This window comes from Balaenoptera physalus, assembly GCF_965194825.1.
Source record: "Balaenoptera physalus genome assembly, chromosome: 2".
NCBI lineage: Eukaryota > Metazoa > Chordata > Mammalia > Artiodactyla > Balaenopteridae > Balaenoptera > Balaenoptera physalus.
In genome coordinates, this window is record NC_138883.1 from 7821592 (window position 1) to 7846567 (window position 24976).

Genomic DNA, 24976 nt, shown 5'->3' on the forward strand with positions numbered 1-24976 from the left:
GATAATCTCCCTTTGGACTAACTCATAGTCAACTGATTGGGGACCTTAACTGCATCTGCAAAAAATATATTACATGTGACCTGACCATGGGCGTGACATCCATCATATTCAAGAGGATGAGATTATGAAATGTGTGTACACCAGGGGCAGGAATTGGGGGGAGGGAGGACATCTTAGAACGCTGCCCACCACAATCCTCACTATGTAGAGTGATGTAGAACCCCGTTTCACTTAGCCAAGAGTTGCTTTGTGAAAGTTTTATGTTTGAGGCCAAAGGGTACTTGCATCTCCAAATGTAAATAATTTTTTTTTACATTTTTAAAAGATTTTTTCCCTTTATCTTTTCCCATCAGAGTTTGACAGAAATTGGACATGGAGCATTTCTAGCCTGAAGGAAAGGTCATTCTTCTCCCCAAGCAGCAAACCCCAGAGCATGATAGATCTTAGCAGGAGTTTAGGGGAAAAGGTCAACAGGTAGAGATAACATGGAACACCCGAGAAACAGGTATCAGTAAATGTGGTTCTTGGAGCAGTGGACCACATCACACAGAGTCCCTGTACTACAGTGCTCTGGGTGTGCCAGTACCAGCCCCGATGGTGCATCCACTCTGATGGCCACATAGAAAGTGAGCAGTTCCATGATTTCCATGATATAACTGGCTTTGGAGTCAGAGAGATCCTGGCTTTATAACATTCAAGTTATGACCAATTGCTCTAGATACACACATACACACACACACACACACACACACACACACACTCACACACACAGTGGAATTCTAACATTTCTATAATGAGCACTGATGACTTTTTCTGGGTTTGAGTCCTGACTCCTCTTATTGACCTTGGGAAAGTCACTTAACCTCTCTGCACTTCCGTTTCCCTATTTATAAAATAGCAATGGTAACAGTAACAATAATAACAACAGCAAGATCAGCTACATAGTGTTGTGAGGATTAAAAGAAATCATAGATGCAGCAAGACTAACATGGTGCTTGGCTCATACAGACACCTGATCAATGGCCAAGGTCAGATTTCCATCATTCCTTCCTTCTTTCTTTCTTTTGTTGATCACATTGTCATACTCGGCTAGACATTCCGGGAAAATGAAAGTGAATTAGGCACAGTCCCTTCCCTTAGAGAGATGAAGTCAAGTGGGGGAAACAGAATCAAAGGACTACTTCCACACAGCACTTTAGATTTTATCCCCACTCCCCCGAAAAGAAAAAAGAACTTAGAAGCTTAGAAAGAAACAAGGAAGGTCAAGGAACAAGGATGAAAACTGGGGAGAGGGAGTGAATGCAGAGAGAAATGGGATGATGGAAGCTCTGTAATTCTACCTTTGCATCTCACCAAGTGCTGGCCCTGTCCCTTGCAGGGAATGTGCCCTTGGCCTCAAGGGCACCAAAGATGGGTGACTTCAGAACCATGAGGTCAGCGAGAAAGACAGCCCTCAGAAAATGAGGATCAGCTTCTGCAGCCCAGCCTCCTTCCTGGAACTTCTTTGTTTATAACCGGCAGTACATAAAGTCGAAATTTTAATGCAGGTTCAATTCAGATGCAAATAGCTCTGTCCAAGTGGTAAATGCGTGAGAAAGACCAGCGTGACAGCAGGGACATTATTCCTTCCCGCCCCATTTCAGTGTTCTCTGAATCACGGCGATATAAGTTTGGGGAGTGAGCTATCACCTTCCTGTGTGAGTAATGAGGAACCATCCTCCATACGTTTTCCCTGTGAGCTGGATGGCAAATCCAATTAGTTATCTCTGAGGACAACCCGTAAATATTATCAGGATGTAAAATATTGTGGGCATTTGGAAAGAAAATATAGTCATCTAAATATTGATGTTTTTCAACTGAGACTTGGAGTTTTCCAGCAGGAAGCAGCTTAAGACCTACCTTGCTCAGTCTTCTTGGTTCAAAGATGAGCGGTAGAGGGTCCGGTAGGTTCAGTTTTTGTTTTTGTTTATTTGTTCATCCATCCATGCATGAGATAAACAAGCCCAGAGGCCCGCCTCTTCACCAGGCCCTGAGGAAGGGCTGGGAATTCAAAGACAAATAAGACACAGAGCCTGTGATTGAGGACTGAACATCTACTGTGAGAAACAGACAAACTGACCGTTTCCATTTGAGTGATGACTATAAAGACAGGTAAACCCAAGGCTCCAGGAGGACCTGGCCTGGGCCTCCAATCCAGTCAGATGTATCAAGGAAGGCTTCCTGGAAGAGGTCACATCAGAAGGGAGTCTTGACGATTGAGCTCATCTGCTTCTGTATGCCTGGCGTCTAGCACAGGCCTGGCACCAGACGGGTGTGCTCAAAATATAGTACGTATGAAGAGATGATCATTTGGGGATTCAAGTTACTATTTGCAAAGGCTGTAACTCAAATGGCTCCAGAGGCCAAAATGGTATATTTAACGAGTAAAGAGATCAGATATGAGGTGCCAGGGAGGGGTGGGGACTGTGGCAACCTGCAGAGCACACACCCCCTAAGAACAGCGCCTGTGGCTTCCACGCGCCAATGTGGGCTCAGGGTGGCCAAAGCTCTCAATTTATTCAATAGAAGTTAGAAATCTACATTTGTCTTATGAAATCTCCCAACTTGTATATGTCAGCAACTGATTCCATTTTTTAACGCCCTATGAAGGCTCAGCAATATGGATCTGTGGTCTATTTGTGGCTCAGGGGCTGCCAGTTTGTAACTTCTCATTTATTAAGTCCTAGGAACCTTACCAGTTGTGTCTGCATTACCATCCTTGATTTTCTACAAAAGTTAATTGTAGAGGTGGGGCCTTTGAAGTGCCCAGAGGTTAATAAACATGTCCCTGTGTTTCCACATCCTTCTCGATGAAAAATTGAATGAATTAATTAATGAATCAATGAATCAATGAGTCAGACAGCAGAGCCGAGGAAGGGGTTCCAGGCAGAGGAAACTGTATTCCTGAAAGCCAGGTAGATGGGAGCATGGGTATTCAGGAAACTGCTAGATTATAGATGCAAATGGGGGAATGACGGAATTTGAGATCAGAAAGAGGTAGGGATCAGGCCAGGAGCCTTGAACGCCAGACCAGGAAGAGTGAACTTTATTCTGAAATTGATGCACAAGAATTCAGGCCAGTTTCCCAGTTGTTCTGTGACTTTTTTTTCCCCAGCTCTGGGGTGGGGACAGCTGGAGTACCTACTTCACAGGGCTGCCGTGACCACCCCGTGAGCAGATAAGTGAGAACAGGGCCTGCTGTATGTCAAGCACTCAGTACTGCAAGGCCATTGTCGCGATTATGTCACTATTTTGTCAGCACTGACCTACCTCTGCCCTAGAGCATGCCCAGGCCACGTCAGCCGGTCCTGGATATAGAAAGTAGCCAGGCAAGTGATAGCACTCCGGTTCCCAAGAATGTTACCTTGTCAGGGGCACCAGGGTCTCTGTCAGGGTCCCCTTCACTCTGTGTTCCCAGCGAACAGCTGAGAGAAAATGAGGCTGCTCGGCCTTGGATGGCCCTCTTGCTGGGATGACAAGCTGGAGGCCTGCAGAGAGAGGGCACGCAATCCCCTGCCTGCTCCAGTCACACTGGGACATTTTGACGCGTTACTCGGGGATACGGATTTATGACTCACAGTTATCTGTGGCCCCCAATGGTTTAGACTTTAAAGAAATAAACACCTACAGAGTTTTAACCTTGCTAAGTAGTCATGACAGTCCCAGGTACCACTTATCTGCCGGCCCCTCTATCCAGGACACCCTGACAAATTCCACTCATCTTCAGGGTGACACCGAAAGGCAGCCTTGACGATCTCCATTGCCCATAAGAAGAGACCGAGGGTCCTAAAGTTCAGTGAGGTGCCCGACAACACACGGCTGCTGGGTGGGGCAGCCAAGTGAGGGCGCTCGGCGCCGCTCTTTCACTGTAGCCCCGGGGTCCGGGGTCCTGGCACACTTAGCTGGCCGGTCCTGCAAAGGCTTGGGTGCAAAAGGTCTCCGATTTGGAGTAGGAGCTGGGTGGAGAAACACCGCCCCAAAGGAGAGATCAGAGAGGTGTCTCCTTGCAGTAAAACCCACCCTCACCCATGTAACAGCTGCTTTCACCCTCACCCCCCAGATAAATAAATAAACCCAAGAAGCAAAAGAAAAAAAAAAAGTTTCTGACTTTCTGTAACCTTTTCTTAGAGTTCAGGTTATTTCTTTAATGCATTTGTCTGCTTTAAAATTGTCTCCTTAGCCTCTCAAGGGAAACCAATATAATACACCATCACATTTCTCACCGGAGAAAAAAAGAACACTTACTCTTAATAGGTGGCAATTTTGCCAGATGTTATTGACATAGTAAGTGCGAAATTTCCGTGATACTCAATGCAGAGTGTAGCAGATTAAAGAACAATGAAGCACAGTGCAAAATGAAGTTTCAAAAGCCGCAGTGTCAAAGTCAGGGAAGGTGTGAAAAACTTACGTCTTCAAAACACCATTAAGAGCAAGTTTACTATTTACTCTGTCCGGCACAAATTTCAAAGTAAATTCCCCAAGACTAGGGAAAGTTTTACAAGTGTTATTTTTTTTTTTCCCTCCCCACTTGTCAGCATTTCTTTCTTGGTGGCAGAGAGAGAGAGAGAGAGAGAGAGAGAGAGAGAGAGGAGAAGCTGGGCTAGGTCATGAATTGCTTTCCTTCTGGCGCAGATGAAAGGCAGCCGGTGGGCCAGCTCTGAGATGCCCACTGACCTGTCTTCTGGACACCCTCTGGTAAATAGCCAAGCCCTGTCCAGCAACAGAGGATCAACAGGCCAGACCCAGTGAGGGAGGCAAGATGGGCATGGTGCCCCTGTGAAGTACCCCCAGACCAATCTGGAGATGAGGAAACCAAAGCCCAGGGATGACAATTACACAGACCTGGGTCTCAGAGGCAGGTCTTCTGTTCCCCGCATCTCATCCTCTGCTTTTTCTCCCCAAGACATCAGTCAATGCTAAATTGTTTTTGAGGCAGTGAAAATCCTTTTCCAAATGAAATCGGAAACAAATATCCAAAATATGAAACAGATAAAAGCAGGGCTTTCGTGCTTGGAAGTGAAGGCAGGTAGATTGTTCAGGGCTCCAAAAGTATCCCTTGCTCCGTGTTTCCCTGTTCTGTGGGGTCCTTGAGTGAACTCCATGGGTAACCTACATCTGAGCGTGTGAACATGCATGCAGGTGCCCACGTGTGCACACAGCTGCATGCACACACACACACACACGCACACACGTATATAAGTGATGGGGAAAGGGCTCATGGAATTTAACAGATTCTCAAAGAGATTTATGATTCTCCCCAAATTAACAGAAATCAAACCTTCAATAAATATGTAATGTTGATCCTGCTACCGAAGTCCCACTGACTCCTCTGACAAACGGACTTATCCACTGATATCCTGACTTAATAAAAATGACAGCTCCTGGGAATATACAGTAAGTACCAACTTATTTTTTTAATTAAATTTTTTATTTTGAGATCATTGTAAGTTCACATGCAGTTGTAAGAAGAAATGCAGGGAAATCCAGTGTTCCCTCTACCTGGTTTTTCCCCCAGTGACTATATCTTGTGTCACTAGAGGATGGATCAAACCAGAGTCAGGAAATTGATACAATCTACCCATCATATTCCTATTTCCCCAGTTTTTCTCATTTGTGTGTGTCTGTGTGCATGTGTGTGCGTCGGACTTACTTTTTTTGAAGAAATGCTCCTTAAAGGAGCAAATGCCGAGTAAAAGGACTTCCACCTCTGGGGGAGAAAGGAGATAAAAGGTGGGGGAGTGACCTGTGTCATCCTGAACACAGTGGATCTAAATCCAGGCTAGACCCAGAACAGGCTGACTGCAGCATCCATGGGGGCGGCTTCAAGGCCCTGCCCGGTGGTGAGAGCTGCTCGCTAGACCAGCAGGTGCCTCACTCACCAAGAACTCAGGTCCCGCTGCCCCACTTTATAGATGAGAATTATTGCCCTGAGTGTTGCTGGGAGGCAAACGGTGAGAAAGTGCCAAGAGTGGCCTGCATCCCTCCAGCCCTTGGCCCTATAAATGGTTGTTGCTCTGATTCCAGAGACTTCCCTCCTTCAGACAGCAAGAACAGACATGCAAACAATACTGGGCGGTGCTGCCTTTGGGGGGAAATTCTTCACTTGGCGTCCTGGGCTTAAATCCCAACTCGGTCTTCTTATTCCCCTAAACCATCCCCAGCCCTTCGAACACACAGACCCCGGGACCTCCAGCCACAGAATCTACTCCCTGCTGCCTGGGCCACTGGATCAAGTCCCCGCTTCATCTCCCAGCTGGGGAAACTGAGGCCCCAAGAACAGGTGTGAAACTCTGCATCCATCCGAACATTGAAGCCAAGTGTAACTATGACATCCAGGGTACAACGCCATAACCCCCAGCCGTGGACTTGGTCAGAGCACGGTTTGTAAATAACCTCTCTGAGCCCAGCTTTACCATCTATATCAGAGGTCAGCAAACCACTTCTTTAAAAAGCCAGAGAGTAAATATTTTAGTCTCCTTCCCAACTACTCAACTCTGGGTTGTACTTTGAAAGCATCCATAAACAATATGTCAAAAGTGGGAGTGGCCTGTGCTCTAGGAAAATGTGATTTGCTAAAGCAGGTGGAGGGCCAGATTCAGCTCAGGAGCTGTAGCTTGGCCATCCTTGATCTATGTAACCAGTAAATTCATAGTTCCCTCCCAGGGCTATGAAGATGCATAACAGAGATGGTACACATGGAATTCTTTAGAAGAATGACTGACATAATTGGTGCTCAAGACACCAATTATGTGTCTGGATATTATGCTTTTTTACATGATGTATAGTATTCAGACATATATAAGATGGTGCAATCCTAGAATGAAGCTCAGAGAAGGGCAAAATATCCATCTAGAAGCTTTCAGCAGAGACCTGTGTGTAGGGAACAGGAATTCTGATCTTTACGTAGATCTTGTGTTTACATTTCGAAGGGGCTCTTGACTCAGCAAAGGTGAAAACACATTTAGTTATTGCCTGTGACGTAACGATACCGTATCTGGAGGCCTAAAGACAGCTCCATCTTAGCAGGAGCAAGTTCAACGACGTGAGAAGCTTCCCCTCACCCCCCGGAAAATCCAGACTCAGGCAGCAGCCAGAACAGGCCAGTTCTCAGAGGGCTACAGGGAGAGCCCCCTACAGATGTGACCCCTTAGCTGAGACATCAACACAGGTCAGAAGGATTCAGACAGAGCACATGACCAAGAGCAGAGGGAATGACAGGTGCAAAGGGCCTGGGGCACAATACCAGCACGTTTGAGACAAGGAGAAAAGGCCAAACAATAATGCAGAGTGAGCCCTCATCCAGCTGGGTACCAAACCAAGGCAAGGCAGAGAAGTCTTCATGGAGGAAGTGACCTGGGTGTTGAAGGGTGAATAGTAATTTTTCAGAAGGAAAAGCATTTCAGGAGAGGAGCAGAGAATTCAAAAATATAGACACCGAGGAGAGGGTGGCTTCATATAGAATTTCAAGTATAGGAGAAATTTTAAGTGGTGAAAAAAATATGGCTGGCAAGCTCACAGAAGGGATTGTACCTCATCTTCCTTTATAGAACTCAAGGGGATCAACCATACAATGGACCTGCCGGTATCAGGAAGAAAACCACCCTCCTATGGAAGAACAATCCTCACTCTTGTGATTATTCACAGGCCCTTGGTTTCTTCACAGCAAAGAAAGATGTCTTTGGCAAAGATGTCTCTGAGACTGTGCCTGGTCATAGCCTCATGAGGGCACCATAAGTGTTTGTTGAGTGTAAAAATAAATATATGAACAAGAAAATCTAAAAGCTCTACCCTGGAATTTCATTTTATATCTCTAGATGTAAAAACAAAACAAAACATTAAAAAACCGAAACAACAATTTTAGCTTAACGATAAGACACAAATTGTCCAGCCTTCCTTGGAAGAAGAAAATCATCTGCACTCTTCCATCTGTGTTTGCAGCATGATGTCACGAGGACTCAGAACTATCCACACTGATAAGGGTCCCATGCATGGGAATCTTCTAACTCTGAACACACCAGCAGTTGCTTCCTTTTCAGAGAACATGTTATCCGGCTGAAGATGTCTCCTTGGCCTTCTCCTTTAAAATGCATTGATTGTGCTTCTCTCCTTCTACACCTCTTGTCATAAACTGGGCTTGCCTCTCTCAAATCATCTTTGAACCAGAAGTCACATTAGTTCAAGTTCACATTTCTGCTGAGACATCTGGGTCTCAGCAGCTATCCCAGAGATGGAGATTAAAGATATAGAGGAGATGGTATAGCCGCAGCAGCCCTTCCTGGGGATGAACAGACCAGATCTGTTTGGAAAACCCTGGGGAGCATCAGAAAACCTTGGGGAGCATCAGAGGTGGACATTTCCCTTTCATCTGAAACCAGATTCTTTCTCAGGCATCTCCAACAAGCTGTCAACTGCCATGAGCACCCAAGAGTCAATGTCCCAGCTGTGCCCAGGAGATGGACAAAGAATTGTCAGTTGAAGAGCGTGATCACCTCTTTTCCTTGCGGGAATCTCTGTCTGATCTTCTTCAGAGCTACCCAGTACCGCACATGAAAAGTCAGTCTGGGAATAGGGTTTTGTTTCATGGGCTCCAAGAAATTCCCATAAGGGTGAACTATTATAATGCCATGGCGATCCAGCAATCCCACTCCTGGGCACATATCTGGAGAAAACCATAATTCGAAAAGATGCATGCACCCCAGTATTCATTGCAGCACTATTTACAATAGCCAAAACATGGAAGCAACCCGAATGTCCATCGACAGAGGAATGGGTAAAGAAGATGTGGTGTGTGTGTGTGCGTATATATATATATATATATCACAATGGAATATTACTCAGCCATAAAAAAGAATGAAATAACGCCATTTGCAGCAACATGGATGGACCTAGACATTATCATACTAAGTGAAGTAAGTCAGACACAGGCAGGTATGACCCAAGCCCACATGTAGCATGCAGTCTAGTGGAGAGACAGATAGAGAAAAATAACTACCCTTGTGCATATTCCATGAGATTTCGTTGAGTTATTCGTCCATTTGTTGAGTCAACAATTATTCATTGGGCACCTGCACATTCTGGTGTGTGTGTTGAAAGAGAACCCCCTCTTGGTATAGATGACCTTGATCAGTAGGATACCATCTCATGGGGACTGGCCAGTGCTGCTGGGGTCAGGATGGAGCTCACCTGAGTGAGGACTGACCCCATTCTGACCCTACCTCAGATGGGTCCCTACATCTCCTGATGTGTCAGTTTCTCACCTGGAAAATGCAGGGGGTGGAGCTCAATCCCTGTGTATCTTGAGAAGGTCACAGGAGGTAAGACACGGGGAGGCTCTAGGTGCCCTAAAGATATGATAAACAGAGAGTAGCTTGACATGATGGCATAGTGGCTTGGTTACCTTGGGCAGACCTGGGGTCAGCGTGAGCAATTCAAGCTCATTTGCCTGGAACTTTCCTGGTTTCAGCACTGAAAGTCCTGACTCTCGGGACCCTGTCCTGAGTAAACCAGGATTGTTGATCATCGGCGATTGTCATTTGAGGTCACCAGATATACCTCGGAGGATCTCTCTCTCCCCTTTGGGCTTCTATCTCAGTGGCTTTCAGACTGGCTGCGCTGGACAAGCTTGAGAAATGGGAGCACTTGGTAAGATGCCATTTCCGGAGTAGAATTCCACAGATCAGGTGGGTGGTCCAGGGCTGCATGTTGAGAATTGCTGTCCCTGCTCCAACTTTTCATTTAGAATTTATCCTTTAAGAAACGCCAGGTTGCCTTCTTGGAGCGCCTTGTCTGCAGCAGCTATTTTCACATTTAATCCTTGCCACGATAACCCCATTCCTTGCCCCATCGTAGAAAGGAGGGTGGAGAGAAGCAGAGGCTTGTAATACAGAGGAGAAAGGAGGGAGCAAAAGAGAAATGCAGGGGGTACAGAATCACATCTGTTCTCTGCCCTCATTCTTGAGCTCCTTTATGTTTTATTTTGTTTTGTTTTTAGAATAAGTCTTGAATCCCGTGGCTGGTTTTGAACCACAGTGGAAAGAAGAGGCAGGACAAAAGCCTTAGGAGTTCTCTTCATGCAAGATTCATGGACACACTGCAATTTGGGGGCTCCCTCCTGCCAGGGGTGCCCTCTCCTCTCCAGTAGCCTTAGCTTCCTCTGCCCCTTCGGTCCTGGCAGGGTACCAGCTCTCCACAGTTACTGGTCCCTGGGCAGGTCACCGTCTCATGCTGATTTCTGAATTCTGCCCACGTCATGGTAAACAGTCCCTTCACTGACCTCTCCCAGTTGCCTGCCAGACCTGCCATAGGTTCCAGAGCACCTCTCGCAATCCTGCTGGAGGAGATTGTGCAGAAGCAGCAGGATAGGTAAAAGCAGGGGCACGGGGGAGGGCAGAAAAGAAAGAGCATAAAACGTTCATCTCTGTGGGAATGAGCTGGTGATTATGTCACGGCTTCTAGATGACCTGCTCTGCGGTCTCCAAACGGTGCACAGGAAGAGTTCACAATAACTTGAACTTGATGTCACGTTAACATGAAGTACACAGAATGCAAAGTATACACCGCAGGGTGTCCTGTGCATGAAACAGCTTACTAAACAACAGATCACTACATATAGAAGATTGGACTAAAATACACCAATGCATCATGGGTCCTTGCAGAGTTTTTTTCCTTTGTCTTTCCACTTTCCAATGTATTTTAAACTTTCAAATTTGAGTATCTATAAATTTTAGAAATGAAAAATAAATGAATATTTTCATAAAATGATTCTTATAAGGAGGGCTTTCTTAAAGCCATCCAAGCTCTATTATCATTCCAAATAATAGAATTTAGTAACATCTGCAAAGGTGACCTGATCTAATCCTATAATTTTACAAATAAGAAAAGAGAGGCTCAGGACTTCCCTGGCGGGCCAGTGGTTAAGACTTCGCCTTCCAATGCAGGGGGTGCAGGTTCGATCTCTGGTCCGGGAGCTAAAGATCCCACATGCCTCGCAGCCAAAAAACCAAAAACATAAAACAGAAGCAATATTGTAACAAATTCAATAAAGACTTTAAAAATGGTCCCCATCAAAAAAAAAAAAAAAGAAAAGAAAAGAGAGGCTCATGGAGGGGAAGAGATGTGTTTGGCCTCATCCACATGGCCAAGAGGTAGATGCCACGTAACACAGGTAAAGGCAGAAATTGTCCTAGAAGCAAGGTCTCCAGACTCAGTGGGGTTTGCTCGACCCAAGTGTGGCACAGTTGCTAATATTCTCAAAATTCTTGCTTTTTCATCCCATATCTCTTATTTGTCGATCTCTTTCCTAAAACCCTATTGAACAGTTTCCCCTTTGTTTGGGGGTGCTTAGACTCAGCAGATTGCCCATTTCCCATCTCCTTTGCCACTTTTTATTCCTCCAACAATTTCACAGTCAGCCCACTTAAGAGTTCTTTTCCTTTCACTCAATAGCTTCAATCTCCCATCATAGCAGACACTTCATCATCTGACTGGCGTGGCTCAGAGTTGAACTTGGACAGCTTGTGTGGGATTCTGCAGGCTCCTGCTGCCACGGGATGGGATGTGGCTTTCAAAAGCAAAGATGAACAGAAGTTGAGCTGGGGGGAACGTCCCAGGGTCAAAGGGACATTGTGAAACGATAAGGGACTTGAGTCTGATGGCTGATGGGTCCCCAGTCATGTGGTTGAAAGGGGCTGGGAGGGTAAAGAATCTGGGAATAGAAAGAGTGACAGAGATGAGTCAGAGTACGGAAGGGGAGGACAGAGGGCAGACGACGCCCAAACAGTGACAAATCCTCAGACTTTTCAGGTGGAAAATATCAGCCTAATTTGGGAGTCCATCTCCCCATCTCCCCACATAAAAGCTGCCCAGGTGATTTGCAGTATTAACGTGAATGTAATAATGTGTTGTTGGCATTGCAAGGAGCTCGCTGTTGGGAAAGAGGATGAGGATCATTCTGGCTTCACCTGGAGCCACACGTTGGCTCCAAATGCACAACTAGAGTCTGGTTATTGGCCAAAGTTGCTGATTTTAGTTCCTTCATCTGTAGCATGGAGATGAGGTGTGAAATCAGAGCATTTCTCTGCCACAGTACACAGGGGATCAGAGGCTTGGCCCCAAACTCAGAAGCCTGCGTTCAGATCTTGGCCCCTCACTTACTGTGTGGACTTGGGCAGGGGATCTTGTTCCTTCTACCTCAGTTTTCTCATCTGTAAAATGGGAATAACAATGATACCAATCTCCAAGAGCTGGAGAGAATACTAACTGAGTAATAAAAGCCCTGGAGTGGTACTTATCAAAAGGTAAAAACTATATGTGTTGTCATTATTATTATTCTCAATGCTTGTACTTATCACGGTAAAAATGCAATGGAAACATTTATATTTGGGAGGTGGGAAGCAAGAATCAAAGGAATTAAGCCTCTACATTGGCATGTGATTCGTATTCAAATTTAATAATTTCTTTGAAATAGAAACTTGTTTCTAGAGTTGCATGATCAAAACAGGAGAGAATAAACTAGCTTACCTGTGAGCATAAATCATTGACTTTTGCCATGCCCCATCCAGGCCCCATATCTGCTCATAGATGTTAAGCTCGTAACCAGCAATAAACATTCTGTGCACCCAGAACAGCCATCTGAGCTCTTCTTCAAAGATGTGAGTTTCTCTTACTGGACACATACCAATGATGTTGATGATGATGATGATGATGTAATGATAATGATAATGAAAAACACACATCTTGCTACGTATTTGGAGATCTGCATGTATAAATCAGTATTTGTTTTCCTGAAACTTTTTCTAAAGTGTCCTACTTGAAATCCCTACCCTTTCTCTTGCCTTCACTGCAGGAGCCTGCTGGCTAACTACTACTAGGTCATCAAAGTTTTCTTTGCTTCCCTTGACCAACCTGATTCCACCATATTGGAATTAACCTCTTTCCTTGTCTGTGCCCTTCACCAAACTGTGAGCTCTTCTAAGGGGAAGGATTGCATCTTACTCATCTCTCTGTCCCCCACCTGGCACAGTACCTATAAGACAGATGGGCAGACAATAGTCAGATGGATAACTGAGGGAAGAAATTTGTTGCTAAGAATCCAGGGAACCCCTGAGCCAGAAGAAGATGCATCAAGCCACCAGTGGGTTTAAACAAACACACAGTTAGAGGCTGAGACAAGAGGTCAACAGCCAAGGGGATCGAGAGAATGAAGGTGTCAAGTAATCAAAGAAAGGTAGTCCCAGTTTTGATTTAACAATCTGGGAACCTAGCGGTGCTTTCCTCTCTGTGGGTGTAGTGTGATTTGCTTAAGTTGAGATCCTTAAAGGGGCCAGACATGAATCACATAAAAATAAATGATGTCCAAAATGATGACCAAGTTAAAAAAAAAAAAAAAGATGCTTTTATACTTGCTATCTGCTGGAATTTGTTAAGACTTGTTTTGTGGCCTAATATATAATCAATCTTAGGAGATATTTTGTGTGCACTGGAGAAGAATGTTTGTGCTGCTGTTGGATGGAATGTTTTATATATGTTTATTAAATCCATTTGAACTAATTTTTTTTAAAAAAATGTATTATTAGGAAACTCAAGAAGTCTGAAAGAAAAACAAAAAAACGAAACATAAAATGCACCCAGAATCCAAAATTCCATAGCTTGTCCAGATTGATAGTGACCTTACCTGGACTTGGATATGTGAATTATGTCACAAAGACACTTTCTGCAGCATAAAATATGTCCACAGTGGGTGTACCAGAATGTACATTTCATGAAGTAAAAACCCCACTGCTATGCTCATTATAATATTTGTGCATAACTTCCCATGTATATCATCATGCTTCCCAAATTGCCCATTCATAACCCTTCATGCAAGTGTCATTTTAAAAATCAATTCTTTCCTCTGCTAATTTAAAGACTCCAACATATGCCAAGACAATACAGGCAATTTCAACCAAACAGCAGTTGGCAAGAGCCAAGATTTATGCTGTTTATATCATATTGAGATACAGTACCAGAAAGGAAAAAGAGAGAGAGAGAAAGACAAATCCATGAGATTTTAAGAAATCACTTTGTCATCAAACAATACATGGTAATGTAGGGTCAGGCCAGAATTTCAGGCTTAGACTTGTACTTCTCCACTGGGTCTACCCAGGCACACCGTGGTAGAGGTACTGACCAGCTTCTCCTTTTCATCTCTTCATGGTGTCATTTGTCCACTGATTGCTTATAAAACTTTATGGAGCACCCCCTGAGTATGTCAGACTCTGTGCTGCGTGCTTGAGATTTTTAAGTGAATGACACAGTCATCCATCACGGGGTGCCGAGTCTAGCAGGGTATTCGAGACAACCAGATTGGATGCCATCCTGCTTGGAATGGGATGGCCTATTGATAACAGCCTAAATAATGCATTTAGCACACACTGCTTGGAGCCTAGTGAGCATTTGTAGTACTAACTCTATTCGTTTAAGATTGAATATGGGGGCTTCCCTGGTGGCGCAGTGGTTAAGAATGCACTTGCCAATGCAGGGGACACGGGTTTGAGCCCTGGTCTGGGAAGATCCCACATGCCGCGGAGCAACTAAGCCCATGCGCCACAACTACTGAGCCTGCGCTCTAAAACTACTGAGCCCGTGTGCCACAACTACTGAAGCCTGTGCGCCTAGGGCCCGTGCTCCGCAACAAGAGAAGCCACCGCAATGAGAAGCCCGCGCACCGCAAGAAAGAGTAGCCTCCGCTCGCCGCAACTACAGAAAGCCCGCGTGCACCAACGAAGACCCAATGCAGCCAAAAATAAATAAATAAAATTTAAATAAATAAATAAATAAATAAATAAATCCAATGGTCACTCAACATCTTAAAAAAAAAAGATTGAATATGGATGCAAGTGACAAGACCCAAAACTACAGTGGCCTAAACAGACAGAGCTTTATTTCTCTCTCACATATGGAGCAGTGTCAGGGAGTCCAATATGGGCATGGTACTCCATGGAGTCAGGAAACTTACCCCAGGGGCACCCATGGCTGCATGAGATGACGGGAAATGTGGTCTTTATTTAAGGTGCCCTTGTGCCAGCCAGGATTCTGCAACTCTGGAAGATACAGTTCTCTTCCTCCCTCTGTGACGGAATGGATGGGACTGAGTTTTCCCCACTCTGAAACTTCCTTTGCTCGTGCATAAAGTAACAAGTCAAACTACGGTTTCAAGGGACGCTCCCAGCTCCAAATAGATACAAAGTGAAAGAATGTGTGGACAAAAATAAACGTATATTGTCTTTCGATTTTAGCAAGTATATGAAATGAGCACCACGTTAGAGCTTGTTAAAAACGCAGATCACCCATCCACGCCTGTGCACATTAGTTCTTGTACATTTGAATAAAAACTCCCCTGACCCCACTATCTTTGCAGCATTTTGACTGAAACTTTCCCAGCTCCTTCATTTTCCATACCAACTTATCATCCAATGTGACAGAGGCATTTTTGTGCTTCTCTGTGTCTTTCTTGAATTTCAAAACTATTCCCATCAAAAGTTGGCATGCCTTTTTTCAGTGAAGCCCAGCCGAACTGGAGAATAACGTAATCAGCAAGTTTCAGAGGAAATTAAAGTCGGATCACCGCCTACCGCACCCACATCCAGCTGCAATAAGACCTGCCTTATCAATGCTTCGGTGTTTAACGTACAGACATGTTACATTAAGCTAGCTTGTGCAAGGGAAGGATTTACTGATTAGTTCCTGGTTTGGTCCATAATTGGCGATGACAACGACTTCTGCAATGTTAGGTAAATTAAAAAAAAAAAACAAAAAAAAAAACTTACAGGTAATCCGTCGCAAGCTTGACAAAGATATGGGTCCCATCACATAAGAGTCAGAGTTTAACTTAATCAACGATGACTTCATCGAGAGTTTTTATTTATAGCTAATGCAAATGCTAAAAAAAGTAGAGCCATTAATTATTAGTAGGTTTTTTTTAAAGCCGAAAGTACGAGTTGAATAAACGTATTTTAAGACACTTAAAGCTGAGGCATTCTTTATAAAATGACTTGCTAAAGAGTCCCTTGGGCTGCCTTTTAACTGCTTTCAAAGCTCTAATAGCACTTTTTCCACCAAAGACACACCCCTTGAATCCTCCGAGAGATACAATAGCATAATTGTTCTTTTAGGTTTCAAGGCCCTGACATATCTGTCACGGAAAGAATAGTGAATAATAATACCAGAACTATTTTATGCAAATTCCACTTAGAGGTTTCAAGATTTCCCTGAGACGGATCTTGCCCCCTTGTTGACACTTGCATTGTCACATTAGCTTTACATAACAGAGTGGTTAGAGTTTTCCTTTTGTTAAATAATTCTCATTTTAAAAAATCTTTAGATAAAGTTAAAAAACAAATACAAAAACAATGAGATGGAAACATCAATTTGGAGATGTATCAAATGGGAAAAACAGTATTCACTGGAAGGAATTCTGCCCCCTGGAGCTAATCACTTTGCCGATGGATTCCTCCTCTAACTTAAACCAGGATGGCGCCAAATGGATGTTGATGAAGATGTGATATTTACAAATGCACATGTGACACCTCCCAGCACAGAGGCCAGCCACATGGATGTATTTTCCAAAGACTTGAGTTCCGAATTCACAGCTCCTCCAGACGGAAGCTGCTTACAACGATCATGTCTTTAGAGCAGATCGATAAACAGAGTTAAGCTAAAAAGCAAATCATTAGTCTCAGAAGTAGACCATAGGATCAAAATATTTTAAAAAATAGTGTTAGTGCTAAAGGACACCTGAAGTTCATGGACCCCTCCAGCCCTCCAGCAATTCAGAAAATCCCTATTAGGCTATCAAAATATAAATCACCAATAAGGTTCATTTCCTCTGGAAAAAAAAAAAAAAAAGATGAAAATGACAAAAATAGCTATTTGTATAGAAAGGAGTCCAAATTATTAACAACTTGACTGCCCGTGAAGAGAGAGACCGTCCTAACCCATCCATCTATTCACCAATTCATTCATTCATTCACCACATCTGTACTGGTCACCCTCTATGTCCTAGATCCAAAACTGGGTTCTGTAAATACAGACGTACATTGGACATATTTCCTGCCCTCTAGGAGTCATAATCTAGTGACAGAGAGATGGATAAATGAATAGAGGAAAGATAATGGGAGAAGCCAAATACCAAGAACGTTGTTATATACAACAGGTTTTTAATTCCCTTCTAGTGAATGGATGCTGGCCTCCCCTAGGCTTCTGTACGGCCCTGTGAGTCACTGTTGTTGCCTATATTTTACAAATGAAAACACTGAGGCTCAGAGAGTGTGACTGACTTATGAAAGGACTCCCCTCCCCCAGGCTGCAGGGCTGGGATAATTCAGTGGGGACCTCCATCCTGGTGAGCTACACTTTCTGAATGACCAAGGGCTCGTCACATGCCCAGGGTTTATCTGTTGGCCTGAGCTGGACATGGCTATTCAAAAAAGAAAGATATTCTCGAGGATTCTCCACACTGGTTGTGTGACTTTGCCAAGCCACGCCCCTTGTCTGAGCCTCAGTTAACTCAGGTAAAACTGCCTGCACCACAGGACTCTTTTGAGAAGCAAAAGAAACTGTGCGTGTGAAAAGGCTCTACACAGCTTCTGTCTTAGTCAGCTCCAGCTGCCATAACAAAATATCATAGACTGGGTGCCTTAAATGAAAGGTATTTATTTTCTCACAGTTCTGGAAGCTGGAAGATCAAGATTAGAGGGCGGGTGCGGTTGGGCTCTGGCGAGATCTCTCTTCCTGGCTTATAGACAGCCGCCTTCTTGCTGTGTCCTCACATGGCGGAGAGAGAGGGGAACAGCAAGTTCAGTGCAAAGAATGGCAATTTTGGTCATTGCGAGACCTACAGATTTGTGTCCCACCTAGGTGTGTCTACCTCTCACAGGCTGTGTGACCTTGGGTATGCAACTCAACCTCTCTGAGCTGCAGTTTCCATCTGTGAAGTCGGGGGTACTTACTGCTGTGACAGAATCTAATGCAGGTCCAGGGTCTGGTCCACTCTCCATCCATGGTTATTTCCATCCTCAATCTTTTCACCTTGGCCCATAACCCACAAAACCTAAACCTCTCAGGTCAAATGTACACAACAACGGATGCAAAGATTTCCTCTTCTCCTCACCTGGATGGGAGGAAACCACTTCCGAGCCAGGAAGAGGAGAGACCTGCAAACTCTGCATCAGTTTAATGTCTCCCCTGGGGGACCAGGAGGCTTAATGTTTATAAAGTACTTTGAGACCCTGAAAGCAAAGATAAATGCGAGATAATCATGATAATTAAGCCACTGTTATTGAATATAGCGAGGCCTTATTGTTCCCTGGTCCTGCAGTGAGCAAACTCCTGGCGAACACTTTAGCACACTGAAGAGATAATTTGCTAAATCATATACCACTGCCCTGAATGTCTCACACACCTACAGCCGGGGTACCAGTTCATCCTTCACAATAATGCTAATAGCAGGCCACCGGCAGAACTGCACTTGACAGTTTATGAAGCACTTCAGGTAGTTTCTCCTACTCTGTGTCAGTAGGACCAGGAGGGACAGAGTGGGGGAATTTATGCCTGGCTGACACCTGGGAAACTTGGGGCACAGATTCGGCTCAGATCCCACAGAGAGTAACTCTACTGTCACAGAATCTCAAATCTGGAAAACTCAGCCAACATTTAGCCCAATACGTAGACTTTATAAATGAGAACGCTGAGGTTCAAAGAGCTGAAATGACTTGACACAAGGCTACTGCTAGCCCACAGGGGGCCTCTGTGGAAACCGGAAACCGGAAACGCACACCCCCCTCTACTGGGACCTGGCTGGGCCAGGACCCCAGCTCGTCCTCACCATTCGAGAATCCTGCTGTATTTTATTTAGGAAAGTTCATGGAAGTAAGTACTCCATAATGTTTATTATTATTAGTTAATGAATTATTAGGGGAAAAAACTGGTGTCTAATTCTCCTCTAGATTGTCTATAACTCGGCATGTTTTTTTTTGCCTCTTGGTTATTACTCAGTAAGCTTTTGTTGAACGAATGAATACATGAATGAATTAAAAGAACAAAAAAAAAAAAAAAAGAATCCTGCTGTATTTTAAAATCTAGGTTTAATTATTTTATTATTTTATTATTTTATTTTTTTATTATTTATCATTTTAAAATCTAGGTTTTATTGTTATTTATTTATTTATGATTTATGATAGGCCAACAGACCAGGAAACAATTGCCATTGAAAGAGAGCTTGTTATGTGCGCACAGATTCCGGGAGGAGGGCGCACCCCACTCCATGGTGGGCCCCCCTGGGAAGTACCAAAGTCAGGAGGCTGGGAGTGGGGTGGAGAAAGTGAGTCTTCGCTGTGATTTCACAGAAGGGATGGTGACAGGGGGAGCAGATTTCCGATGGGCTAGTTTGAATAATTTCAGCAGGCTCCGGGGCCCAGGGGCTGCCCCTAGTTGGCTGGTCCCTGGCCCCGGGGTGACTGGGGCAGGGGAATCACAGTGGTCTGGAGTGTGAGGACAGTACAGGAGGTGCTTGGGGTGGGGTTCTGCATTGGTTGGTTTGCATGTGAAAGGCCATCTCTAGGAATTAGCCAGCCCTGGGAGGGGCAGTTCCTGCAACGTCCTCAGGCCCGGAGATATCAAAGCATCAAAACTAAAGAAGAAAAAGCCATGGCTAATACATGCTTATAAGGACCTCAGAAACCATAGTGTCAAATACCCATTTCACTAATGGGAAATCTGAGGTCAGATAAGTGAAATACCTTGATTAGGGCTTCACTGCCAACGGGGTGGGTGACCAAGGTGACCTTCCAGAAATAGAGCAGACTGAGTCTTACGCTTAAATCCCTTTTATTTCCATTGTTTAGAAAATAATCTCCAAGCACCCTAATTTAGGGACCGTGGTCCCCGATGCTCTGGCCTCAGCAGTGTTACCTTCATCCTTCCCCAACCTCACACTTCACGCTCCAGGGGTTCAGAGGTATGGCAAACTCCTTTCTTGCTGTTTCAGACCTTTTGCTTCCACAGCTCTCTCTACCTGCCTAGAATCCTTCCGACACTTTCCAGCCAGGAGACTTCTGTATCTTTGAAGATTCAGTGCAGAGTTACTTGATCTCAGAAGCTTTGGCCGCCTGTGGACTCAGTTTCCCGAACTTGCGCTCCCAGGCCCCTCATGGTCACCTCTCCACAGGCTTGCTCTTGATGTTTTTGTTCGTGGGTCCCTGTCCCCCACTGGACGGCAAGCACTTTGAAGGCAGGGACCAGCCTCCACTTCTCCGTCTGTCCTCAGCATCTACCAAGACCGGTAGCCTGTATCAACTCTCAAGGATTAAACCCCAAACCCACCTCCACACGTTGGACTCCTACTCCAGTGCTCCTTCCCCCCCCCCCACACACACATACACACACACACACACACACACACACCGTAAAGTCCTCCATCCATTCCCATGAGAGCAGAAAGGATTACACACTGAGCAACGCTTCATACCTGCTATATATTTGAGACTCATATGACAGCTGCAATTACTTTTGCTGGATTTTATATTTTGTTCCTTTGTCAGAGTCAGCTGGATTTTCCAAAGGAAAGAGGATCTGCATTTCCAAGCCATCGGCTCTAAATCGGGCTCCCATCACCTCCTTTATACTTGCCTGTGTACAACCAGAAATGGTTTGCCTGCGTGCACTTCTTTTCCTGCTGATTTAGAATCTGCAAATAGATATCTTCTTCCAAAACATACCTCTCCACAAAGCCAACCCACTGAATCAAGCTCATTATCTTAAGACACCTCTATGGCCAAAGGTTATGCTTTTCAGAGCTATATTAATCTCTTTGTCTAAACAGCATAGGCTTAATTGGTTTAGATCAGAGTTGTACTGTTTTGAGTAAAAGGGTGTGATTAATGTGAGCTAAAGATGGTTGGACGGGTGCAGACTAATTCACTAGCATACACAAACCTATTATCATCAGAACCATGAGAGCCTGGGGAAACCTGCCCCAATGAGCAAGGGTTTTTTTTTTCTTTTTTTTCTAAAGAAAAACAGAGAAACCTGAGAAGGCTGTGGAGACCTCCAGAGCAAGCAGGGTGGCACAGCCTCTGCATGATGACGTTGCTGCCACGTGCACAGCAGTATAGACTGCATCATATTCAGCAAGAAGTTGGGTTCATTCGGTGCCCACACCCAGGAGAGGAAGATGTCACCCTAACTGGAATATTGCCCCCGAGTCCGCTGACCAGCCCTCTTTTCTCTGCACTGAGCCCCACAGGCTGAGCTCCGTGGATGGCCTCAGTGGGCCCCCTGGCCCTGTGGTCCTGATGCCAAAAGCTCGGCTTCTGTGCACCAGTGCTGAATTGAATCCCAGAGACAGAGATTTGAGTGAAGTAGAAAAGAATAGCTTTATTGCTTTGCCAGGCAAAGGGGGACACAGCAGGTTCCTGCCCACCAAAACTGTGTGTCCCCAACCCAGGAGGATTTGGTGAGGAGTTTTACAGCAATGGTTCAAGGGTGGGGTTGCTGATAAAATTAGGGTGTGTGCAGGGCCTGCACTCCTTTAATCTGGTCTCAGGTAATCTGATGAGTTTCTGTGGTTCCTTTAATCAGGCCTCAGGAAGTGTTCTTGCAGAGCCTCTCTGGTTCCTTTCATCTGGAATGAAGAATGCTAACATCTTCCATTTGTTTGGGGTTTTAATTGATATCACTGTGTATCCCTTGAGGCGGAGCCAGGACCCTTCTCCAAGTCTGTACCATTGTTTCTTGACTGCTCCGCCCTTTTCCCTGCATTCCCTCCCTTCCCTGATTAGCGACTGTTCGAATCTGTCCTTTGGAACTCAGGAAATGTCATGGAGGCTGTAGTCTATTCCCTACAAACAAGAAATGGGGGACAGAAAGGCTTCCATGCCCAGGAGCCCCACAGTGTCCTTCTTGGTTTCAGGCCTGCATCCAGTTAGAGGAACCAGCACAAGAGAAAGAGAGGAGAGCAGGGTACTTATTTATCCCCCAGGATGCCACAGTTTGTCTATGAAGCTAGTGTTTTCCTTACAAACACTCTGCCTGGGTCTGGGTATCCAAGCACCATCTTTCCTTGCCCCAGACATGGGAACACCGACTATTTCTCAGCCCAGCTGTTGCACTATACCTGGCGGGTTTCTCTAGTTTATTACACACTGCTTGGTTCTAAAGGCTTTATAGTCATTAATTTATAGAACCCTCAAAAACCCTCTCCAGTAGGCACTACGCTTGTCTCATTTTACAGATGAGGAAACTGAGGTGCAAGGAGGCTGAACAACTCGCCAAGGCTACACACCTGCTAAGAGGTAAGAATTCAGATGCACATCCAGGCTGTGGGTCACCAGCACACGGCCTCTTCCTGGCACGGTGGCAGGGGAGAAAAGGTAGGGAAATCCAGGGACAGAAAACAGGACTGGCAAAGGTCTTGAACTTCAGGGTGACATCAGGAAACACTGAGCGGTCCAGTGTGAAAGGTGAAGGGGGGTGGAGAAGGCATAGCTGCGAGGCTATTTGACAGGCATGGGGCAGCGTGAAGGTCTTCGAATGCCACCCTCTGCAGCCTGCATCTTCTAGTTCAATATCTCGGTGCCTAGAGCACTGGATGAGGCCTGGGAGATGCACCTAGAGCACTGGGTGAGGCCTGGGAGATGCAAACACAAGTTGAAATCATAGCCCCGTCCTCCCAGTGTAAGAGAGGAGACACACACCACAATCCACGTCCCTGGTGTCACAGGACAAAACAAACAAAGGACAATGGGACTGCAGAGGCGAAAGGGTCTAATTCTGGCAGGGCTAAGATTGCGGGGGAGGGATGAGTCAGACACCCACATTGGCTGCAGACTTGTTAAGGGGACCTTGAGAAACTCTGTCCTTAAGATAAATAATATTTTAATGCAATATTTTCTAAAAGTTCAAAATGAATGCAAACAAAGTCCATGATAAACAAAAGATCAAAAGCATACTTGATCTTATGTACGAGATCAGTCGTACTTGTTTTTTCCTTTGGCCTCAGGTTCCAATATAGCTCAGCAGGCCTGATCCCATATTTATTTAAAATTTTGATCTTTTTGTTCATCATGGATTTTTTTGCATTGAGTTTAACTTCATAGTGCATTAAATGTTATTTATCTGGATGGCTGGGTTTTTCTGCACCCTCTTAAATTTTGCAACTGAGAATACCTCCCTTGCCTCACCCTAGTCCCAGCCCTGTTCTCTGGGGCCTTGAACTTGAACTTTCTTCTGTGGCCCTTTGGCAGTCCCAGGGGAGACACAGACAAGATTGTCAGTGTAGAATGATCATATTGAGAGGAAGTAACTTTCCTCTATCCTTCTAGGTTCTCCTGGCTGACCTAAGAATTAAATTGACGTAACACAGATTAATAAAAGAAAATCAAATTTAATTCTGTATGTACAGGAACCCCCCATACATGAGAGAGTCAGAGACAGAAAGGTAAAATGAGGTTTATATGCCAACCTGAGCTAAGGAATGGGATGGGGCCTGGGGCTTCCAAGGACAGTAGGGTCATTCACAGGACAATAAGAGGAAGAACAGATATTTGGTAATTAGATGTTTACCCTGCCACGGAGATGGGGCCATTCAGATAAGTATATCTCCTGTTATAACTCTTTGCTGGGAAAATTCCCCAATTTAAATTTTTCTAGCTAGTTTTGGGAGGAGCAGTTGTTTCTTTTAAACCTGCAGGGTCTCCATTGCCTTTCGTTCCTTATAATCCTTACACAAAAGTGACTTATTTGGGGAGCTCGTTCTGGACCCCAGCAGTCGCTTTCTCAGCAGAGTGGAGAATAAGCCAGGATGGTCAGTAAGAAGGAGACAAGAGACAGGTGGGTCAAAGTATGTGGTTGTACCTGGAAGAGTCCTGTGGGCTCAGAGAGCTGAGAGGATGGAGGAGCCTCGAAGGTCCTTGATATGAACTCAGAGCCTTTTTTTGTGCACGAACACAGGCTGTTTCTTCAGCTCTTGGCCTATTTCCTCTTCCAAATGGTGACCAGATGCACATTAAATTAGGATTAATGGGGCTCCTTTGTGGAGCCCTGCATTTGAGCTGCGCACAGTAATAGTTTCACAACCCATCATGCAACCTTTCTAAGAGGTTAAAAATTATATACTTAAAGCTTGAGCATATTTGTCTACAAGTCTGAATGATTCCAAATGGGACTGATCAGTCCACTTTGTTAAGGAAGACGGGTTTAAAAAGTCAGCAGCGAGCTGCTCCTGCCATTGTAGAACCCAGTGGCGTTTTTAATATAAACATCCAATTCTTGATAGAATTAGCTGGGCTGCCCTCACCCACGGTAGCCGCACAGTTTCTGTACCATCTATTTGGGTTGGATTCTTTGCATATGACTTACTTCCTGGAAAGTCTTTAGAGAGGTCTGGACTGCACAGTTATAAAAATTATTATAATGTATTTTCCCGTGCATATTAAATGAGCTCCCCAGACTGATAAAAGGTTGAAAAGCTATTATTCTTTATTCTTCAGTTTACTACAACCCTAAAGTAATAGCCTTCTATTAAAGTTTATTGATTGCTCCCACTGTTAACTAGCAAGTTGGTAATAAAAATAAAACCGAGAAATCTGCCATTTCTTCCTCGTTTCTTCCCACAGCACGTATCTCCTGAGTAAGATTTCAAAGGACTCATGTTGGCTGTATTGTGAGAAATCCCTGGGGGCTTGGGGGAGGTTTTGGTTCAACTGTTTATATTTTGTTGTTGTTTGTTTCTGTATTTCCCAGACATTAAAGTTTTGGGAAAGATTCAGTATAACGTGTTTTTTGGTTTTTGGGTTTTTTTCCCTCTCTCTTTTTTTCAAAGAAAAAATAAGAGGTCTGCTCTGGGAGACCATCCTGGATTAGTATACTTGTTAGTTACATGATTCATCCATTCACTTTGCAG